The 8,967-nt window shown below is 49.6% G+C and overlaps 1 long non-coding RNA gene across 1 annotated transcript; it reads left to right on the forward strand.

Moving 5' to 3' along the window:
* The first annotated feature begins 1,849 nt into the window (after positions 1-1,849).
* Positions 1,850-8,706, forward strand: LOC121059552. The gene is made up of 2 exons (XR_005814576.1): positions 1,850-2,078; positions 7,784-8,706. It is a non-coding gene; the product is annotated as an uncharacterized LOC121059552 (long non-coding RNA).
* The last annotated feature ends 261 nt before the right edge of the window (positions 8,707-8,967 follow it).

Genomic DNA, 8,967 nt, shown 5'->3' on the forward strand with positions numbered 1-8,967 from the left:
CTGCACCCAGGACACTCTCAGAGCCCGCACGGGGAGAGAAGACATTTCAGCTTGACAAAGGTGAAGGTAAAGGATGGAAATGGAACAACATCTGTAGCAAGAGTCCCATATGGAACACCTATGGAAAGCTCCACACTCACTTGGTTGGACGGACAGCCTGGTTCCTGAGCCAAAGGTCAGCTTGCTGTAGCCAGACACACAGCATTTCCTCCCATTACAAAAAGCCCAGCTCGCTTTGCCATCACAAAGGCAAATCCCCACCAAGGGGCAAGGAAACCACTCTGACAGTGCCAAGGGAAGGAAAGAACCAGGCGTTTAAGGGAGACTAGGTGCCATAAAAAAATGCAAGGAGCCCAGGGCACGGGGACATGTGGGGAACCCAAGTCCTAGGAATGCCTGGAGAATAGCCCAGTTGCATTTCCAAACTTCTTCCCCCCCAAAAAAATGAAGGACAAGGCAAAAGGGAAGCAGCTCTGTTTTTCAGCATGATTTTCTGCATACCTGGTACAACTGAAAGCACGGTTACTTTCCCAAAAGTGAATGTGCCCGCATCGTACACACTGTCGCACGTCTCATTACAAAAATGTCTCTGCCAGCCCTGCACGTGATCTGAAGCACAAAGCACCTGGACTCAGGCCACGGAAGAACTCCCTGACACAACATGGCTTAAGTGCAGGGCCACCACCTCCAACAAAGGAAAATCCGTTCCCTAGCTCACTTTGCTAGAGGAGCTCACTTTTCAGAGGAGCGTTCCGTGTCACCTTAGGTAAACGTTAAGCCCCACGAGTGACAAGGAACCACACAACACAGGGAAGCTCTGAACAGATGATATGACCTCAGGAAAGTCAGTACTGGGGGACTGTCAGGGAACAAAGCATGCAGACCTCAAATTGAGCTTTAATCCAACCACCCAAAAGTTCATTAAATACTGCACCCAGGGCACTCTCAGAGCCTGCAAGGGGAGAGAAGGCATTTCAGCTTGACAAAGGTGAAGGTAAAGGATGGAAATGGAACAAGATCTGTAGCAAGAGCCCCATATGGAACACCTATGGAAAGCTCCACACTCACTTGGTTGGATGGACAGCCTGGTCCCTGAGCCAAAGGTCAGTTTGGTGAAGCTACTCACACAGCATTTCCTCCCATTACAAAAATCCCGGCCTGTCCCCACTGGAGAAACAGCACCTCTCCTCAGTACCTGCTTCCCTGTCGTGACAAACCGTCTCAGCAGACGTCAAGATCAACTGTCCAATGCAGTGTCCTCTGTCCACCATTCAGTGGTGCACACTCCTGCCAAACCATGCACCACTCCCCTTGTTGGGGAGAGGAGGGGAAGATGGCAAGGAAGGGACCAGTAGAGCCCTGCTCAGGAAAGGTCACCAGCAATAGGGGCTGTCTTCCTCCCAAACCCAACTTTCTCTTACATTACAGTTAAAAGGTGTTGAAGCAGCTCTAAGTTGTTACAGAGACAGGTACCCACCACTTGCATGCACTTTTTTTGCAGTGCTAATGCACAGCTTCACTGCAGCTTCCTGAAGAGCTTGAGGGACAATGGAAGCACGACTCCAAATTTGTCTGAAGCATCACTTATCCACGACACACATAGCCATCAATGTTCAGCGCCAAGGGAAGAAAAGAACCAGGCATGTAAGGGAGATGAGGTGCCATAACAAACTGCAGGGAGCTCAAGGCATTGGGACATATGGGGAAACCAAATCCTAGGGATGCCTGGAGAGTAGCCCAGTTGCGTTCCCAAAGTTCTTCCCTACAAAACAACGAAGAACAAGGCAAAAAAGTGGATACTCCGGTTCTGAGGCACAAGAGCATGTTTCAGTGGTGATTGCTGACTTGTGAGGGGATTTCATGAAGGATCATTATCTCAGAGACATCTCTGACGGCTTACATTGTCAACAACAAATGAAATAGTGCCTACACACTCCTTCCCCTCTATAAGGAGGTGTGGATACCGCAAGGATATCTACGGGATGAAACAAGGGATACATAAGGATATCTGACAAAGGACAAACAGGAAAGCTGAACACTCACTTGGTTGGACAGACAGCCTGGTCCCTGAGCCAAAGGTCAGTTTGCCATATGCTGTAAATACACAGCATTTCCTCCCATAACAAAAAGCCCAGGCTGCTCCTGCAGAAGTGGCACTTGTCCCCAAGGCTGAGCTGAAACGTGCCAAGGCTAGGAGGGGCTGCAGAAGTCTAAGATGGTGCTCAAGGATCCTAGGCCACAAGTGGAGGTTAATAGTCTGGCTTCATGCGATGTAACAGGGCCCAAAACTGAAAAGCAACTCCCCAAAAACCCCACTCCACCTGACCCCAAAGTACTGCCAGGCTGTCCACTGGCTTGCCAACACAAAGAAAAAGACTCTGATTTTCGGTGCAATTTTCTGCTTACCTGGTACAACTGAAAGCACAGTTACTTTCCCAAAAATGACTGTGCCCGCGTAGTGCACACTGTGGCACGTCTCATTACAAAAATGTCTCTGCCAGCCCTGCACGTGATCTCAAGCACAAGGCAACTGGACTCAGGCCACGGCAGAGCTCCCTGACAAAACAGGCTAATGCGCAGGGCCACTACCTGCAAGAAAGGAAAATTCATTCCCTAGCTCACTTGCACTTTTCAGAGGAGTGTTCACTGTCACCTTTGGTAATTGCTAAGCCTCACGAGTGACAACTCTCACCTACAGTAATGCTTGTGCAGAATCAGGGGGACAATGCGTGGGGCACTGCTTTTGTGCACAAAGCATGTGGAAAACCATCACATCAGGCAATCTATGCGTTTCACAGGCAGATGTGAGATGACAGGACTGCTGCTTCTGTCATGAGCCAAAGCCTGTCCTGAGGGAAAGCACATCACGGGTGGTCCCGCAGCTGCAGAAGCACGAGGTTTGAGAACCGCAGCAGACTGAGGCACATTCAGATAGCAGCTCATGAACGGCTCTGCAACAGCCGTGAAAAATGCATTTGGTCAGCAACTACACAAGCTTAAAAAAAGAAAAAGCCAAGGGAAGGCAGCCTCCTGGCAGGCTCCTTTGCTACAAAGGGCTACTGTGAGCTCAGTGCTTGTACCCACGGTGTTTCACAGTCAGTGACCTTCCATCACTGAATCTCAACTTTCCAGCTCCTGCATTATACACACAGGGTTTTCTCATGCCTCAAAACACCAGGAATTGCCTTGGGTACCTGCCCGGCCCAGCATGGGCTGTCCATGGCCACAAATCAACCACCCCTGACATACCTTTGTAAATAACTTTTCCTCTGTTCCAGGGAAAAACTTTTGCTCTGCCACCTTTTCTTCCCAAAACACCTCACAGCTCTGCAATACCCAGAAAGAAGGCACAGGCTTGTGCACACTCATGGAGAGCTTGACCAAAATTTACACTCCAACATTACTGTCTGGGCTATTTCAGCCTCGCCTTGCAAGGTTAAATAATAACTGTAACAGTACTCACCAGGCTTTACACAAAGCTTTGTTCCAGCTCCAAAGGTGAGCCTCTCCCAGTCAGTAACTATCACAGCAACAAAGGCCATTATGCAAACGATCTCATCTCCCCAAAACAAGGAAGCCCTTCATATGGCTGGCAAAGACCCTTCCCAGCAACACACGGGTCACCCTTTCCCAAGGACATGCAGACCTCAAGATGAGCTTTGCTCCAACCACCCAAAACCTCATTAAATACTGCACCCAGGGCACTCTCAGAGCCCGCACGGGGAGAGAAGACATTTCAGCTCTGCAAAGGTGAAGATAAAGATGAAAATGGAACAACATCTGTAGCAAGAGTCCCATATGGAACACCTGTGGGAAGCTCCACACTCACTTGGTTGGACGGACAGCCTGGTCCCTGAGCCAAAGGTCAGCTTGTAGTTCCCATAGTCACACGGCATCTCCTCCCATTACAAAAAGCCCAGCTCGCTTTGCCATCACAAAGGCAAATCCCTACCAAGGAGTAAGGAAGCCACTCTGACAGTGCCAAGGGAAGGAAAGATCCAGGCATGTAAGGTAGATTAGGTGCCATAAAAAAATGCAAGGAGCCCAGGGCATTGGGACATGTGGGAAAACCAAGTCTTAGGGATGCCTGGAAAACAGCCCAGTTGCATTTCCAAACTTCTTCCCCCCCAAAAAAATGAAGGACAAGGCAAAAGGGAAGCAGCTCTGTTTTTCTGTGCAATTTTCTGCGTACCTGGAACAACTGAAAGCACAGTTCCTTTTCCAAAAGTGACTTTGCCCACATCATATGCACTGTGGCACGTCTCATTACAAAAATGTCTTGCCAGCCCTGCACGTGATCTCAAGCACAAGGCAACTGGACTCAGGCCACGGAAGAACTCCCTGACACAACAGGCTTTAGCGAAGGGCCACTACCTGCAAGAAAGGAAAATTCATTCCCTAGCTCACTTGCACTTTTCAGAGGAGCGTTCACTGTCACCTTTGGTAATTGCTAAGCCTCACGAGTGACAACTCTCACCTACAGTAACGCTTGCCCAGAATCAGGGGGACCATGTGTGTAGCACTGCTTTTGTGCACAAAGCATGTGGAAAACCATCACGTCAGGCAATCTATGCGTTTCACAGGCTGCTGAGAGATGACAGGACTGCTGCTTCTGTCATGAGCCAAAGCCTGTCCTGAGGGAAAGCACATCACGATTAGTCCCGCAGCTGCAGAAGCACAAGGTTTGAGAATCGCAGCAGACTGAGGCACATTCAGATAGCAGCTCATGAACGGCTCTGCAACAGCTGTGAAAAATGCATTTGGTCAGCAACTACGCAAGCTTAAAAAACAAAAAAGCCAGCAGAAGGCAGCCTCCTGGTAGCCTCCTTTGCTACAAAGGGCTACTGTGAGCTCAGTGCTTGTACTCACGGTTTTTTACAGTCGGTGACGTTCCATCACTGAATCTCATCTTTCCAGCTCCTGCATTATACACACAGGGTTTTCTCCTGCCTCAAAAAACCAGGACTTGGCTTGGGACCCCGTCCGGCTGAGCATGGGCTGTCTGTGGCCACAAATCAACCACCCCTGACGTGTCTTTGTAAATAGCTTTTCCTCTGTTCGAGGAACAAACTTCTGCTCTGCCACATCTACTTCCCACAGCACCTTACAGCTCTGCCGTACCTAAAGAGAAGGCACAGGCTTGTGCACACTCACAGGGAGCTTGACCAGAACTTACACTCCAACATTACCATCTGGGTTACATCTGCCTTGCCCTGCAAGGTTAAGTAGCAGTAACTGTACTCATGAGGCTTTACAGAAAGCTTTGTTCCAGCTCCAAAGGTGAGCATGTTCAAGTCAACACTCACAGCAGCAAAGGCTCATTACCCAAACGCTCTCATCTCTCCATAACAAGGAAGCCCTTCGTGGCTGGCAAAGACCCTTCCCAGGTCACCCTTTCCCAAGGGCATGCAGACCTCAAGATAAGCTTTAATCCAAGCACCCAAAACCTCATTAAATACTGTACCCAGGGCACTCTCAGAGCCTGCAACGGGAAAGAAGGCATTTCAGCTCAGCAAAGGTGAAGTTAAAGGATGGAAATGGAACAACATTTGTAGCATGAGTCCCATATGGAACACCTATGGAAAGCCCCATACTCACTTGGTTGGACGGACAGCCTGGTTCCTGAGCCAAAGGTCAGCTTGTTGGTGCCATAGTCACACAGCATTTCCTCCCATTACAAAAAGTCCAGCCTGCCCCCACTGGAGAAGCAGCACCTCTCACCAGTCCCTGCTTCCCTGTCCTGACAAACTTTGTGCTGATCAACAGCTAATTGGAAGAGGAAGGGAAATCTGAGGAATAAGGGCCCAGCTGAGCTCAGCTGAGGAAAGCCCATGAGCACCCAAGGGGCTGTCAGAGCCAGGAACAAGCCTGCTCTACTCAGCTACATGTAACTCCTGGGGGACTTGGAAAGGGCTGTTAGGATAGCGGAGCAAAAGAAATACCCCGAGCTGGAAACTAGTTGTAGTCATGTGTTCCTGCATGACCGAAAGAGAACAAGAACTGTCAGCGGGAAACAGAATGAGGAAACTCACAGGCTTATTGAATCAAGGCCTCTGCGGCTACCAGAGCGCTCACCATGAAAAACCCTACTGATTTCACCAGTCTACCTCTGCTTTTCTGATGCTAGCTCACAGCCACAACTTGTTCCACAAGGTGGAGCAGAAGAAGACTTTCAAACTTGCTTGGATTTATCCTTAGATGAATTCCACCACCAACGCTGACTTCGTTGCCAAAATTGGCTATACCCGCTTGGCCTTCACAACAAAAACCCTGTAAGCCATCTCTCCTCTTTGCTAGTTTATACCTATACAAGTCATTGCTTGCTGGCTTCCCATTTCTTTTAAAAGAGTCACTGGTGGTCACCCCTTGCAGCTCTGGCTGAGATGACCCCTGAGTGCATCCTGGTGCCACGTAGAGAAAAGATGCAGGAATTGTGAGCACAATTCCACTTTCTGACCTGCAATAAAAAGCAATAAAAGCAGACATCATCCCCTCGTCCCTCCTGCACCCTAAGCACGTCTTCAACATGTCTCTTTTGTCGAAGTAGGGAAGGCAGCTTTCCTATCCTTACTCATTCAGGCTGGTTTACACCTACCAGGTTTCACCACCAGCTGTGTCCCACTTCCAAAGGTGACTTTCCAGGTGGATGTTGAAGTCACACAGTGACACATCCACTAGCAAAAACCCCCTGCAAGCCTTACTCCAGGAAACAGCACCAGATCTCCCACAGAGATCCACAAAGGGACAACAGATGTTACCCTTGCCACCTGCTCCCCCTCTAAATCAGGATGTCTTTCTAGTCACCTTCTTCTGACCTCTCCAGGCAGAAACTATCATGAAACACATGAGGTGGGAAATCTGACCTTGGACCCAGGTGGACAGGTAAGAAAACAGCCACCACCCTCTGTGGGGATTCACAGAGAGCTCCTTGCCCAAAAGACTTGCCCAAAGGCGGGCCTTGTGTTCCTCTGTCTGTAGTTCAGCCAGCACGCTAAAGGCTTTACGGCTATACAGCAACCACATACAGCATAGGGAACCTCTGAACAGACAATATGACCTCAGGAAAGTCAGTACTGGGGGACAGTCAGGGAACAAAGCATGCAGACCTCAGGTTAAGCTTTGCTCCAACCACCCAAAACCTCATTAAATACTGCACCCAGGGAACTCTCAGAGCCTGCAAGGGGAGAGAAGGCATTTCAGCTCAGCAAAGGTGGAGTGAAAGGATGGAAATGGAAGAACATCTGTAGCAAGATGCTCATATAGAACACCTATGGAAAGCTCCACACTCACTTGGTTGGATGGACAGCCTGGTTCCTGAGCCAAAGCTAAGCTTGTTGCCGTAGCCAGAGCCACACAGCATTTCCTCCCATTACAAAAAGCCCAGTGAGCTTTGCCATGAGCTCACAGCAAAATCTGGGAGCCAGCATAGAGCCACGTGTTCCAACGCAGACAAAGGGACAGCAGTTAGGGTCATGTTGGACCAACCTGGCACATTCCCTCCAAGCAAAGCCGATTGCTGGAGGTGGTCACCTTCAGCGATCAAACAACCAGGCACCCTGCTGCTATCAACCACCCAAGGAAATGTCTGGCACAAAGCAAAAAGCGCGGCCACATGCAGCACTTATGTGACCCAACAGAAAGTCCCATTGCATGGCCAAAGGCAGGCATGTAGCCAGCACCTCCCGTGCTCACACAGCAACCCCTCAATCCACCAAAACCTTGCCAACCTCTTGGAGAAGAGCACTCACTTGGTTGGACAGAGAGCCTCGTCCATGAGCTAAAGGTCAGTTTGCCGTTTGCAGAGCCATAGCCACACAGCATTTCCTCCCATTACAAAAAGCCCAGGAAGCTCCTGGAGAAGTGGCACTTTGCCCCAAGGTTGAGCATAGCTGTGCAAAGGCTAGCTGGGGCAACAGCAGGGTGGGATGAGGCTGAAGGATCCTAGGCCACAAGTGAAGGTTAATAGTCTGGCTTTGTGGGATGTAATAGGGCCCAAAACTAAGAGGCAACCCCAAAACTATCTCTACCCCTGTCCTCACAGTACTGCCGGGCTGTATGCTGGGTTTCTATGACAAAGGAAAAGACACTTTGGTTTTCAGTGCAATTTTCTGCTTACTTGGTACAACTGAAAGCACAGTTCCCTTTCCAAAAGTGACTTTGCCCACATCATATGCACTGTGGCACGTCTCATTACAAAAGTGTCTGCCAGTCCTGCACGTGATCTCAAGCACAAAGCACCTGAACTCAGGCCATGGCAGAGCTCCCTGACAAAACAGGCTCAAGTGAAGGGCCACTACCTGCAAGAAAGGAAAATCCATTCCCTAGCTCACTTGCACTTTTCAGAGGAGCGTTCCATGCTGCATTTTTTAATTATTAAGCCCCACGAGAGACAACTCTCACCTACAGTAACGTTTGCCCAGAATCAGGGGGACCATGTGTGTGGCACTGCTTCTGTGCACAAAGCATGTGGAAAACCATCACGTCAGGCAATCTATGCGTTTCACAGGCTGCTGAGAGATGACAGGACTGCTGCTTCTGTCATGAGCCAAAGCCTGTCCTGAGGGAAAGCACATCACGGGTAGCCCCGCAGCTGCAGAAGCACAAGGTTTGAGAACTGCAGCAGACTGAGGCACATTCAGATAGCAGCTCATGAACGGCTCTGCAAGAGCTGTGAAAAATGCATTTGGTCAGCAACTACGCAAGCTTGATTAAAAGAAGAAGTCAAGAGAAAGCATGCTCCTGGTATCCTCCTTTGCTACAAAGGGCTACTGTGAGCTCAGTGCTTGTACTCACGGTGTTTCACAGTCAGTGACCTTCCATCACTGAATCTCAACTTTCCAGCTCCTGCATTATACACACAGGGTTTTCTCATGCCTCAAAACACCAGGAATTGCCTTGGGTACCTGCCCGGCCCAGCATGGGCTGTCCATGGCCACAAATCAACCACCCCTGACATACCTTTGTAAA

Source organism: Cygnus olor, chromosome 25, assembly GCF_009769625.2.
Source record: "Cygnus olor isolate bCygOlo1 chromosome 25, bCygOlo1.pri.v2, whole genome shotgun sequence".
Lineage (NCBI taxonomy): Eukaryota > Metazoa > Chordata > Aves > Anseriformes > Anatidae > Cygnus > Cygnus olor.